We start from the raw sequence: 14,358 nt of genomic DNA on the forward strand, positions 1-14,358 counted from the left end.
AAATACGAAATATGGACTTTGGTTTCTTACATCATCTGTAGAAGAAATAATTGATATCACTGATTTGTTGAGCTCAAAGCAGCTGGTTAGTCACATTAATTATAACCTGAAGGCTTTTACTTTTACCATAAGTATATTCTCTACTTTCTTACCAAAGCCCAGGATGGTTTTACTTTATTGTGTGTAGATTCATGAATGACAACCTCTTGTAATTCTCATTATGGACATAATTCTGATCAGGAGTGATCACTTGAGCAATCTGCACGCCTTAATTGTGTGCCTAAAATAAGCACTTTGGTTGGCATACGTGTCACACTATTAATATAAATGCCATTTGTTTTCCGATATCAGAAAGATTGCTTCAGGAGCCATCTCTCTCCTGTATTGAAAGGAAGATATATCCTGATGCTTCTGAGTGCCCAAACACCAAATGGCCAGAGAAAACCATTGAACAAAAATAGAAAGTCAAGGAACTCAAGTCAAGAGTACACCAAACGGTAGTGTTATATATGTGAATCACTTTACTACTCTGGCTTTCATTTTTTCATATGAAATAGATGTTGGAAAAATTGCTATGATTCCCTCCTACCTTACTATTCTATAATACATGTCTGAAACTTTCCTGAGTCCTTTGAGATGCAGCTGCCAAACAGTGGAATTTCAGTTCCTCAAGGGTTGTTCTCACCATGTATTCACTACAATTTGCCTCTTTTAATCCTTTCCGTAGCTTCTGAAAAGAGTGTGCCTCAAGCATTGAGTGGCTTTTCTGTTTTCATCAAAGAGCCAATAAAATTGAAATTTAAGTCAAGAAAGAGTAAAATTGGAGATAATTGTGGTGAAATCATGCTAATAATTTTGAGTACTCAGGTTTTTTCATAAATTACTCTCCATCATGATCCAATTAATCATCATAATATCTCCTTGAGGGAGTTAAGTAGCTAATATTACTAGGTGAATTAAGACGCCCATTTTTATTTTAAGAGGTATCATTCCCAGCTTATTTTTAACACCAGTTATCTCTTTACCTAGAGTAGGTAGGCTGAAGTATACCAGTAATGCCACATATACTCTTTTCATGTGATCAAAAATAGATTATCTTACAGATTTATTTCATGAATTTGATGGTATTTCAAAAGAAGTAATTATGTGCCACTGTGTGTGAATTTTAAGTTCCTCTGATTTTTCCAAATAAGACTTTAATAACTAAATTGAATCCACAGGCTTCATGAACTTATCAGCTCTTCCATTAATTTGTTGTGTGTTCTTGCCCAAATTCTTAAACATGTTTGTTCCCCACTGTTAGAAGTTAATAACTTAATTGGTCTGTTAATGTTTATATTTCTTTGATATGGTGTACAAATTCAAAATAATATTATTGTCATTATGTCTGATAGCAATATTTATCCTTTAAAATGAAAACTGCCAAACAATGACAGTTTTTATTTTTTATATTTTATTTTTTATTTTTTTACTGGAGTTCAATTTGCCAACATATAGCATAACACCCAGTGCTCATCCCATCAAGTGCCCCCCTCAGTGCCTGTCACCCAGTCACCCCCACCCCTGCCCACCTCCCTTTCTACCACTCCTTGTTCATTTCCCAGAGTTAGGAGTCTCTCATGGTCTGTCTCCCTCTCTGATATTTCCCACTCATTTTTTCTCCTTTCCCCTTTATTCCCTTTCACTATTTTTTATATTCCCTAAATGAATGAGACCATATAATATTTGTCCTTCTCCGATTGACTTATTTCACTCAGCATAATACCCTCTAGTTCCATCCATGTCGAAGCAAATGGTGGGTATTTGTCGTTTCTAATGGCTGAGGAATATTCCATTGTATACATAAACCACATCTTCTTTACCCATTTATCTTTTGATGGACACTGAGGTTCCTTCCACAGTTTGGCTATTGTGGACATTGCTGCTATAAACATCTGGATGCAGGTGTCCTGGCGTTTCACTGCATCTGTATCTTTGGGGTAAATCCCCAGCAGTGCAATTGCTGGGTCATAGGGCAGATCTATTTTTAACTCTTTGAGGAACCTCCACACAGTTTTCCAGAGTGGCTGCACCAGTTCACATTCCCACCAACAGTGCAAGAGGGTTCCCCTTTCTCCACATCCTCTCCAACATTTGTTGTTTCCTGCTTTGTTCATTTTCCCCATTCTCACTGGTATGAGGTGGTATCTCATTGTGGTTTTGATTTGTATTTTCCTGATGGCAAGTGATGTGGAGCATTTTCTCATGTGCTTCTTGGCCATGTCTATGTCTTCCTCTGTGATATCTCTCTTCATGTCTTTTGCCCATTTCATGATTGGATTGTTTGTTTCTTTGCTGTTGAGTTTAATAAGTTCTTTATAGATCTTGGAAACTAGCCCTTTATCTGATAGGTCATTTGCAAATATCTTCTCCCATTCTGTAGGTTGTCTTTTAGTTTTGTTGACTGTTTCTTTTGATGTGCAAAAGCTTCTTATCTTGATGAAGTCCCAATAGTTCATTTTTGCTTTTGTTTCTCTTGCCTTCATGGATGTATCTTGCAAGAAGTTACTGTGGCCTAGTTCCAAAAAGGGTGTTGCCTGTGTTCTCCTCTAGGATTTTGATGGAATCTTGTCTCACATTTAGATTTTCCATCCATTTTCAGTTTATCTTTGTGTCTGGTATAAGAGAATGGTCCAGTTTCATTCTTCTGCATGTGGATGTCCAATTTTCCCAGCACCATTTATTGAAGAGACTGTCCTTTTCCAGTTGATAGTCTTTTCTCCTTTGTCAAATATTAGTTGACCATAAAGTTGAGGGTCCACTTCTGGATTCTCTATATTGTTTCATTGATCTATGTGTCTGTTTTTGTGCCAGTACCATACTGTCTTGATGACCACAGCTTTGTAGTACAACCTGAAATCTGGCATTGTGATGCCCCCAGCTATGGTTTTCTTTTTTAAAATTCCCCTGGCTATTTGGGGACTTTTCTGATTCCACACAAATATTAAGATGATTTGTTCCAACTCTCTGAAGAAAGTCCATGGTATTTTGATAGGGATTGCATTAAATGTGTAAATTGCCCTGGGTAGCATTGACATTTTCATAATATTAATTCTTCCAATCCATGAGTATGGAATATTTTTCCATCTCTTTGTGTCTTCTTTAATTTCTTTCGGAAGTGTTCTGTAGTTTTTAGGATATAGATCCTTTACCTCTTTGGTTAGGTTTATTCCTAGGTATCTTATGTGTTGGGTGCACTTGTAAATGGAATTAACTCCTTAATTTCTCCTTCTTCAGCCTCATTGTTAGTGTATAGAAATTCCACTGATTTCTGGGCATTGATTTTGTATCCTGCCACACTGCTGAATTGCTGCATGAGTTCTAGCAATCTTGAGGTAGAGTCTTTTGGGTTTTCTCTGTACAGTATCATGTCATCTGTAAACAGGGAGAGTTTTACTTCTTCTTTGCCAATTTGAATGCCTTTTATTTCTTTTTGTTGCCTGATTGCTGAGGCTAGGACTTCTAGTACTATGTTGCCTAGCAGTGGTGAGAGTGGACATCCCTGTCTTGTTCCTGATCTTAGGGGAAAGGCTCCCAGTGTTTCCCCATTGAGAAAGATATTTGCTGTGGGATTTTTGTAGATGGCTTTTAAGATGCTGAGGAATGTTCCCTCTATCCCTACACTCTGAAGAGTTTTGATCGGGAATGGATGTTGTGTTTTGTCAAATGGTTTCTCTGCATCTATTGAGAGGATCATATGGTTCTTGTTTTTTCTCTTGCTGATATGATCAATCACATTGATTGCTTTACGAGTGTCAAACCAGCCTTACATCCCAGGGATAAATCCCAGTTGGTCATGATGAATAATCTTCTTAATGTATTGTTGGATCCTATTAGCTAGTATCTTGTTAAGAATTTTTGCATCTAGGTTTATCAGGTATATGGGTCTATAATTCTCCTTTTTGGTTCGGTCTTTGTCTGATTTTGGAATTAAGGTGATGCAGGCCTCATAGAACAAGTTTGGAAGTATTCCATCTCTTTCTATCTTTTTGAACAGCTTTAGTAGACTAGGTATGGTTTCTTCTTTAAACATGTGGTAGAATTCCCCTGGGAAGCCATCTGGCCCTGGACTTTTGTGTCTTGGGAGGTTTTTGTTGACTGCTTCAATTTCCTCCCTGGTTATTGGCCTGTTCAGGTTTTCTATTTCTTCCTGTTCCAGTTTTGGTGGTTTGTGGTTTTCCAGAAATGCGTCCATTTCTTCTAGGTTGCCTAATTTATTGGTGTATAGCTGCTCATAATATGTTTTTAAAATCGTTTCTATTTCCTTGGTGTTGGTGGTGATATCTCCTTTCTCATTCACGATTTTATTAGTTTGAGTCTTTTCTCTCTTCTTTTTAATAAGGCTGGTTAATAGTTTATCTTATTAATTCTTTCAAAGAACCAACTCCTGGTTTTGTTAATCTGTTCCACATTTCTTCTGGTCTTTCATTGAGTTCTGCTCGAATCTTTATTAACTCTCTTCTTCTGCTGGGTGTAGGATCTATCTGCTGTTTTTTCTCCAGCTCCTTTAGGCACAAGGTTAACTTTTGTATTTGAATTCTTTCCAGTTTTTGGATGGATGCTTGTATTGCGATGTATTTCCCTTTCCGGACTGCTTTTGCTGTATCCCAAAGCTTTTGAATGGTTGTATCTTCATTCTCATTAGTTTCCATGAATCTTTTTAATTCTTCTCTAATTTCCTGGTTCACCCTTTCATCTTTTAGCAGGATGGTCCTTAACCTCCACGTGTTTGAAATCCTTCCAAACTTCTTCTTGTGATTTAGTTCTAATTTCAAAGCATTATGGTCTGAAAATATGCAGGGGACGATCCCAATCTTTTGGTATCGGTTAAGAGCTGATTTGTGACCCAGTATGTGGTCTATTCTGGAGAAAGTTCCATGTGCACTTGAGAAGAATGTGTATTCAGTTGCATTTGGATATAAAGTTCTGTAGATATCTGTGAAATCCATCTGGTCCAGTGCATTATTTAAAGCTCTTGTTTCTTTGGAAATGTTGTGCTTAAAATACTTGTCAATCGTAGAAAACACTACATTCAGGTCACCAAGTATAAGTGTATTATTATCTAAGTATGTCTTAACTTTGGTTATTGATTGATTGATATACTTGGCAGCTCCCATATTTGGGGCATAAATATTGATGATTGTTAGGTCCTCTTGTTGGATAGATCCTTTAAGTATGATATAGTGTCCCTCTTCATCTCTTACTACCGTCTTCAGGATAAACTTTAGTTTATCTGATATAATGATGGCTACCCCTGCTTTCTTTTGAGGGCCATTTGAATGGTAAATGGTTCTCCAACCTTTTATTTTAAGGCTGGAGGTGTCCTTATGTCTAAAATGAGTCTCTCGTAAACAGCAAATAGATGGGTCTTGCTTTTTTGTCCAGTCTGAAGCCCTGTGCCTTTTGATGGGGTCATTAAGCCCATTCATGTTCAGAGTTACTATTGAAAGATGTGAATTTAGTGTCATCATGATACCTATTCAGTCCCTGTTTTTGTGGATTGTTCCCTTGGACTTCCTCTATTACAGAATCCTCCTTAGTATTTCTTGCAGAGCTGGGTTCGTGGTCACATATTCTTTCAGTTTCTGCCTATCTTGGAAACTCTTTATTTCTCCTTCTATTCTGAATGAGAGGATTGCTGGATAAAGGATTCTTGGCTGCATGTTCTTCTCATTTAGGATCCTGAATATATCCTTCCAGCCCTTTCTGTCCTGCCCGGTCTCTGTGGAGAGGTCTGCTGTTAAACTAGTATTTCTCCCCATGAAAGTTAGAAATTTCTTGTCTCTAGCTGCTTTAAGGATCTTCTCTTTACCTTTGGAATTTGCAAGCTTCACTATTAAATATTGAGGTGTTGAGCATTTTTTTTTTTTTATTTTAGGGGGGATCTCTCTATTTCCTGGATCTGAATGCCTGTTTCCCTTCCCAGATTAGGAAAGTTTTCAGCTATGATTTGTTCAAATAAATATTCTGGACCTCTGTCTCTTTTGGTGCCCTCGGGAATCCCAATTGAACGTAGATTTTTCCTTTTGAGTCTGTCACTTATTTCCCTTAACCTATCCTCATGATCTTTTAATTGTTTTTCTCTTTTTTTCCTCAGTTTCCCTCTTTGCCATCAACTTGTCTTCTATGTCACCCACTCGTTCTTCTACCTCATTAACCCTCCTCGTTAGGACCTCTAGTTTGGATTGGATCTCATTTAATTGCTTTTTAATTTCTTCCTGATTAGATCTAAATTCTGCAGTCATGAAGTCTCTTGAGTCCCTTATGCTTTTTTCTAGAGCCACCAGTAGCTTTATAATTGTGGTTCTGAATTGAGTTTCTGACATTGAATTGTGATCCAAATTTTGTAACTCTGTAGGAGAGAGTACTGTTTCTGATTCTTTCTTTTGAGGTGAGTTTTTCCTTCTAGTCATTTTGCCCAGTGCAGAGTGGCCAGAAACAAGTTGTACTGGGAAAAGCAGAAAAAGAGAGAAGAGAAAAAAGAGAAAAAAAAAAAAGGGTGGGGGGAAGCAAATAGAAAACAAAAAACAAGGGGGAGTATCCTCTGATTCTCTATAATGTAAATCCCTTGACTTCCCCTGGAACTTTCCAGTGCTGCTTGGTCAATAACTTGCTTTTCCCCTGTCCTTCCAGATGGTCTTCTGGGGGAGGGGTCTGCTCTGCTGATTCTCAGGTGTGTGCACTTGGGAGAGATGCTCATCCCCCTGCCTGGTGCACCGGTCAGTGAAAGTTGTTTATCCTATTTATTCTGTGAGGCCACTGTGAGGCTCAGTGGGGGTTGTTTATCCTGTGAGGCTCCAGGAGGAACAACCCCACTGGCGGCGGCCAGGTCCCCAGCTCTGGAGTCAGCTCCTGCAGTAACTACCGCAGCTCCCAGTCTGCAGGGGCCTGGATGCTCGGGGGCCGGGCCCCGATCTGTACAGCTCTGGGGGCGCCGGTGGCAGGAGTGTCCTCGCTGTCCTGTGTCCTCCCGGCCTCCGCCTGTCCCGGGGGGAGCACCGGATCCTGGCCTGTGTCCCCCAACACCCTGGGCTCCAGGGCCTGCGCTGCTGGAATCGCACTCCCGGGCCGCGCAGCCCCCTCTCTGTGGAGCCTCCGCCCGAGCCCCTCCGAGCTGCTGCCGGGTCCAGCCGTGTGCGCTGCAGCCCTTTAGGGAGCTTGGCCGCGGGGTGTGGGGCTCTCCCCGGGGCACAGATGCTCTGTTAGTGCCCCCGGGAGCCTGACTGCATCCCCGCCCTCCTGGGGTCCTGCTCCAACTCCCTGCAAGCGCCTTTTCTCCAGGAAGATTGGTGAAGTTCCTGCTTCTCCAGTAGCCCCAGGACAGGGGCTTTCTTGTCCTGGGGACGCTCGCCCTGGCCTTAGCCCGGATCCTCGGGAGGCCCCTCCCCCTTGGATGCTTTTTATTTGTTTGTTTTTTCCTCCCCGTCTTCCTACCTTGATAGAAGCGCATCTGTGGCATTCTAGCTGTTCTCTCTTTAAATCTCAGGCTGAATTCATAGGTTTTCAGGATGATTTGAAAGTTATCTAGGTAATTTGGTGGGTACAGGTGACTTGGGGACCCTACTCTTCTGCCATCTTGCCGACCAACTGTTTTAAACCCCAATGCTCTAAAACTTCTTCAACTTTGTATAAATTTGTGTATAAAGTGGCATTCATATGTATGCATAGGGTATATACAAAGCATACATCTAACTAAGCCTTTTTATTTTTCATTTAACAAGTGAATCATGGTTAAAGTAGAAATAAAATTAGGAAATTTCTCAAAGTATTTGGTATTTACAGAATTATAGAATTGGACATGATCCTAGAAATAATGACTCCTGTCCCCACATTTCCTATACTGTATTGACACTGTGCAGAAGAGTGATTTAGGAGAGAGTATTTGGAGATAAACACCAGACTTTGACTACTGGATACCACTAAATAGCTCTGTAGACTTGGCCAAAACCTAGACTTTAATTTTTTGCAGTTTTATAACTGAATTATTGATTTCTAATTCATTGAACTTTTAGCTAAGTAAAGTGAAGTATTCAAAACACCGGAAATAGTGAAAATAAAAGGAAGGACAGAGAGTGAGAAGATTTAAAATGAGGTTTCTTTGTCCAATGAACTACTAGGTGAATTCTTCCTTTAGCTGTTTTAGAATTCTCTTGGATTTAATTTTCTGATGCCCTTTGCTTTGGATAACACCACGGAAAAAGAATACACTAGCATCGACCTCTGGATATTTCTATTTTGCCTTCATATCTCTTAGCTTCTATTGCAGCAGTTTCTACTGAGAAACAAAATGAACAAGTTTGGGGAGTGAGCCAATTTGGCAAAGATCACTCTTCTCTTCCCGTGTTACTTAATGCCCCTAGCAGAGCATGGCACTCACTCACCCTTGTCTTCTTCATTACTGCCATATTGTGTTACAAATATCTCTATTAGCACTACTTTCCCTAGATTCTAATTATCTGTCAATGTTTTTTCTCTTTTCTCTAGACTGAGTTCCTTGAGGGTATAGGGTACGTACTACTTTTCTTTTTTTTAATTTCAGTACTGCTCTGACAAACGGTGAGGTCGAATGCCATTCAGTCTGAATGAATGAAGTTTATGTGTTAGATCAATAATGGGAAATACATTCAGAAAAAGAGAAAATATAGAAAACCATGTATAGATTTAAAGTAGAAATCAATCTCTGTGGAATAGAGACTTTAATTATATAATTTATGGTTACCATATACACTAAATTTAAGTGAATTCTATATAGTTCTACCTTTGTGAGCCTTCTTTTAAGCCTGATGGCCACACTTGATATGAATTAAATATGTGTAGGATAAATGAAGAATGAATAAATGAACAACTACTTTAATATTGATTATTCTATGGATATTTTAGTTTTAAAATTGTAGCCTTTATCCTAATAGCTAGTCACAGTATGCTATGGTTGATTGATCTCTGCATATGTACCTGTAGAGGGATCTCTACATTAAAATATTAAATGTCATGATTATAGTGAAGCAATTTGGGTATCCTTATTTTACAAATGAGTACATTGGACCATGGAGTGAAACTGATGATACTGAATCCATAGGTGATTATGTAAATAAACTGGTGTTTCTCTCTTTCTCCAAATGACTTTTAGATAATCGGCTAATGAATGTCACAACAGTCTGGTCAAAACATATTTTTGCTTATGATAGTGAGAAAAGAGCCAGCAGTTGGACAATTGCTAGAAAGTTAAAAGTGTAGGAATAATGCATATACTAGATAATTGAATTGTCTGAATGGGAATGGCAAGAGCACTCCACCCTCTTCTATTGTATTTTTTTTTAATTTTTTAAAAGATTTTTTATTATTTATTTAGATACACAGAGAGGAGAGACAGACAGAGAGAGAGAGAGGCAGTAACACAGGCAGAGGGAGAAGCAGACTCCATGCAGGGAGCCTGATGTGGGACTGATCCCGAGTCTCCAGGATCACACCCTGGGCTGAAGGCAGCACTAAACTGCTGAGCCACCTGGGCTGCCCTCTTCTATTGTATTTTAAATATTGCCTCTCGGTGTCTAGGATAGCTCATAAACAGGGAAACAGAGAGCATGGTTCCCTGAAGAGAACTAGTTAAGAGGCTACTGGCACAAACTTGCTAACATATGCAAATGTCTTATATAAGCATGTGCTTCTCAGTATTCTAAGCTCTTTCTCATAAACTAGCTTATAATATGTAGGGTAGCAGAGAGAAGCAACAAAGTACCCTGGTTCAGATGCAAGACAGACCTGGATGCAGATTCTGAATTTGCTTTGCTTTGCTGACTGTGAGCAAGTTAGATGACTTTCCTTGTCCGTAAAACGTGGGGGAATAAAACAGATTTTTATAAAAACAAACTATTTTGTATATTATATGACCTATAATAACCCTTTCTGTGAGGCAAGGCTGGCAGGTTAGGTCCATTTGAGATGGGAAAAAGAAACAAACTACCTTGGAGCAGTAAATGACATTGATTCAAAAATTTATGGAGCATCCGTAAGATACTGGATACTGTGCCACACACGAAGTAAATAAAGAGAAATAGATTCCAAATAGCCTTCAGTTGTCTCAAACTATCAGTGGACTCCTAAGTCATAACTCTGTAGTCAGCTAATAGCAACTAACATTTTTTTTTCAACACTTACCTTATGTCAGATGCTGTCTTATTCATTTAATCTTCAGAACAACCTTATAAGCTAAGAACTGTTATTAATACCAGTTTTTAGATGAGAAAACCGAGGTTGTGAGATTTTAAGTAATTTGCCTAAGATGGCATATTTAAAGTGTTTAGCTGTATCAGATAGCCTTTACAGTCCATGTTCCCTGCTGTGAGATACTGCCTCTTATGTGTGGTTTCTATTCTTATATATCTGCTTAGGAAAAAAAAAAAAAGGACATTAACATCTGATCAAGATGTCACAAGGATGTATTTGTGCATACTTGCTCACTTCAAAGGCACAGAAATAATAGACTTAAAAATAGTCAATTAGCCATATTCAAAAAATATAACTCTCCATGTATCAGCAATCCCTTAGTGATAAGTTGGTATTCAAGTCATATGGTGGAAATCATGTTTAATCACTTGAATATTCTTGCAGAAACTAGGGCCACCTGGTAAAACAGCAGAATCTATAGCTGCTTATAGCCAGGGGCAGGGGCCATGCTCCTCATCAATCAGCTGTGGAATAGCATCAAACCAGAAATGAGCTGATTGCCTGTGGCCCAGAAATAAAGCAGAAGCACCTATGCAAGTATATGAAACTTATCTGTACTACTTGAAGAGGTATTACAAAGTTTTGCAGAAGACAAAAATGGATTGTAGATCTTGCCTTACCATGAGATATTGTGCAATTAACATCACTTGTGTGAGCCTGTTTTCTCATTTGTAAAATGTTCATAAATTGAATATGCTTCATTGAATTGTTACAAAGATTAAACCAAATAATATATCTAAATACTTACACAAATGCTAGATTCTTACTTAAAAAACATGTAATTAGTAATATTAAGACCAAATCATTTTTACTTTGACTGTTTTTGATAGAAATACTTTGAAACATTTGATCCCACTCTCATAGCATTTTACATGGAGGTCATTGAAAATTCATTATACAATTATTATAAAATAATAGAAATTTATGTTGTTAAAGGATTTTGGAAATCATCTCAAACAAATCTCCTCATTATAAAGATGTAGAAATGAAGGCCCAGAGAAGCTCACTGCTCACCTAACCTAGTGCAGGAATCTGTTCCAATGCACTGTTGACTTTAAGGCATTATGGCTTCACTACTTTATTCTTTAGAAGGAGGGCTATGTGCCCCGAATGCACAATGAGCCCACAATTTTGAAGCTAATTTTCATATTCTTTTGCCTCACTGATTTTTATGTGCTGTCATTTCTACTTTTGATTTGCCTGATTCTTTAGCTCCTCCTATTTTTTCATATTTTACCCTTCTCATCCACTTTGGAGTAAGAAACAAATTAGAGTGAACTAGGTTTAAAATAGGAGTTAATAGGCTTTGAGTGAAGGTAGAGTGACTGCTGTGAGTAAAACACTTGACTTTCAATATCTATATTTTGGTTTATTTACTTTGTGGATGGTAGTTGAGGGGAATTCTGAGCTAAGCAACAGGTTATCACATTTTTTAAAGATTTATTTATTTATTCATTTTAGAGAAAGAGCACAGGGAGGAGGGGCAGAGGAGAGGTTAGAGAGAATTTCAAGCAGACTCTCCACTGAGTGGGGAGCCCAACCTGGGGCTTCATCTCACAACCCTGAGATCATGACCTGGGCCAAAACCAAGAGTCAGATGCTTAACCAACTGAGCCACCTGGGAGCCCCACATCAGGTTATCAATTTTATGAAAAAATTAAAATCCCTAGAAAAGTGAACTATAGATAAAAGTGAGGCATTGTTACATTCACATTTGGATAAATGTAAAACTCAGGAGTTGATAATTAATTAATAAACTATCACCACCAACAAAAATAATCCAAGAATAGTAATTAAATTATGAGATTTTAATGTGCTCATTAGAATTCAAACGTAGAAGTTAAACAGAGAAGGTTGTCTGTCAATTCATTTTATAATAATTGAGAAACAAATTAATTATAGAAATGTAGGAAAAGTCTATTTGCATATTATCTTTATGACTGTACATAAAGCATCTAGTCTAGAAGAATTTCCATTCAAAGGGACATTAAATTAGAGTAGTCCTGATCTACAGGTCTTTCCCAATATTTACTCACATGCTCATGAACACACACAGAAAGATGAATATAGTTCATATTCTGGAGGATATAAGACAATAATTGCCTTTAGTGTTTCTGGGGCAGAAAGCATTAGACTGCCAAAATCTGGGTTAAGGACATTTTTATTGCATAACACGTAATCAAATAACCAAACTTTATGGGAAGTTCTTTGAAATGTTCATGTAGCTAGCACCTCACATCACTCAAACTTCTACAGCAGTTTGTGGTTTCTTTTGTTTTTGGTGTGATAATACACATTTTATTTTTGTATCAACTAATCTTTATTTAAAAAGTGAGTTTATGATTATGGATTTCATAGATTTCTTATTATGGTGCCTTATATATACTAGACACTGTTCTAAGCAATTCACATACATAAATTCATTTGATGATAACATATGGAAATAGGTTTTCACCAGTAAAAGCTTTCTGACAAATCCCTCTTCCCCACCAGCTCATTTGGCTCCACCATCAGCTCATTATGGCTCCTGAAACCCAACCATTAGGACGTATTTTAAAGAGCTTAAACCGGATATCAGAAAAGTTTAGGTTCAAGTCTGTGTTCATGTTTAAGCTACTATCTCTTGGTTGCAAATTCACACTTCTATGTAACATTGGTGCTAAACTATACAGCTTTTATTTCTCCCTTTAAGATGCTTCCTACCCAGTCTGGGAATAGGAAGCCCTCTAGGGAGATGAGAAGAAAAAAGAAAAAAAAAAAAAGGAGAAAGGACTTGCTTAGTCTGTTCTAGGCATGTTCTTATATAAGGACTGTCCTGAGAATGGCCCTCCACTTTGGCAACAGCACTTGGTTCAGCCCCTAGGTTTTTGTTGCATTCCCAGGACTAGCCCCATCATGACCAAGGTATTGACCCCTTTAAAAGTCTGGGTGCCAGCTCCTTGGGAATCTTACTCAGGATGCTATTCCCAGCCCCCCCCCCTTTTTTTTCCCCTAACTTTAAGGATAGTAGGTGTTTCTCTATCTGAACTGCACTTGATACCAGGAGATGCTGAAGTTTATTTGGTCATGCCATGTCCTTTAATAAAGTACTGCTCTCCTTTCCAATAGGAAGTGTCATAATAGTAATTCTTAATATGAAGTCACATCACAATTAATTAAAAGCATCACTCTTGTTGATTGTAATGAAATAATCCTGAGAATCAAGTGCCTTTAATTCTTAATTTTTAAAGCAGTTCTGATGGCTCTAAGAACTGTGGGTAGTTAGTCCTCTTCTGACTTCACTGGAGAATCAACAGGCAGAAAAGTATAAGCTCGGGGCTTTTAATTCTCAGTTCAAGTAATAGAGAACAAAGGAGATCCTATGGCAGTCTCAAAAGAATCTCTTATTTCTTGTAGCTACAGGGCTGGCTTCTCTTTAAAAGTAGATGCATATTTTAATTGTACTGATTATAGAATTACAATGTAAATCAAAATCTTACATTGGCCATGTCTCTTATGAGAAAATTAGGACATTAATTGGGAAGGAAAGTGAGGCTAAAATGTATGGTGATATCTGAGTGGACTTGAACAATGCTGAGAATCTTAGAACTCTTAAGATTTTATACGACATTTTAAAAAAGATTTTTATTTATTTATTTGAGAGATGCACACGCACATACAAGTTGGGGAGAGGGGCAGACAGGGATAGAAAGGGGCAAGCAGACTCTGCTGAGCATGGAGCCTCATGTGGGGTTCCATGAGGGGCTAGATCTCAGCATCCTGAAATGATGACCTGAGATGAAATCAAGAGTCAGGTACCAACCAACTGAGCCACCCACACGTCCCACTAAGACTTTCTTAGCAATGGAAGCAACCCACCTTCCTGGATGTGAGATGATCCTGCTCTTGTATTAAGACCCTTCAGTAATTCAACCAGGTAAAGAATTGCAAATAAACCAGTTGACAGGCTGACTGAGAGAAAAGGGTAATAGAAGAAGGAAGTCATTTATATCAACTACAATCATGTAACTAATATAGATATGGGGACCATAGAAGCCATGCATATTTTATTCCTTGCTTACTATTACTTTCATAAAAATATATAGCTCTGTCTTT

General features: G+C 38.2%; 1 long non-coding RNA gene across 1 annotated transcript in view; it reads left to right on the plus strand.

The window, feature by feature from the left end:
- The first annotated feature begins 350 nt into the window (after positions 1–350).
- LOC125754978 (uncharacterized) overlaps positions 351–14,358 on the plus strand; it is a 32,169-nt gene continuing 18,161 nt past the window's right edge. The window contains exon 1 of the long non-coding RNA XR_007410255.1: positions 351–497. This is a non-coding gene — a long non-coding RNA (uncharacterized LOC125754978). The remainder of the gene's footprint in view (positions 498–14,358) is intronic.

Source organism: Canis lupus, chromosome 4 (genome assembly GCF_003254725.2).
Source record: "Canis lupus dingo isolate Sandy chromosome 4, ASM325472v2, whole genome shotgun sequence".
Lineage (NCBI taxonomy): Eukaryota > Metazoa > Chordata > Mammalia > Carnivora > Canidae > Canis > Canis lupus.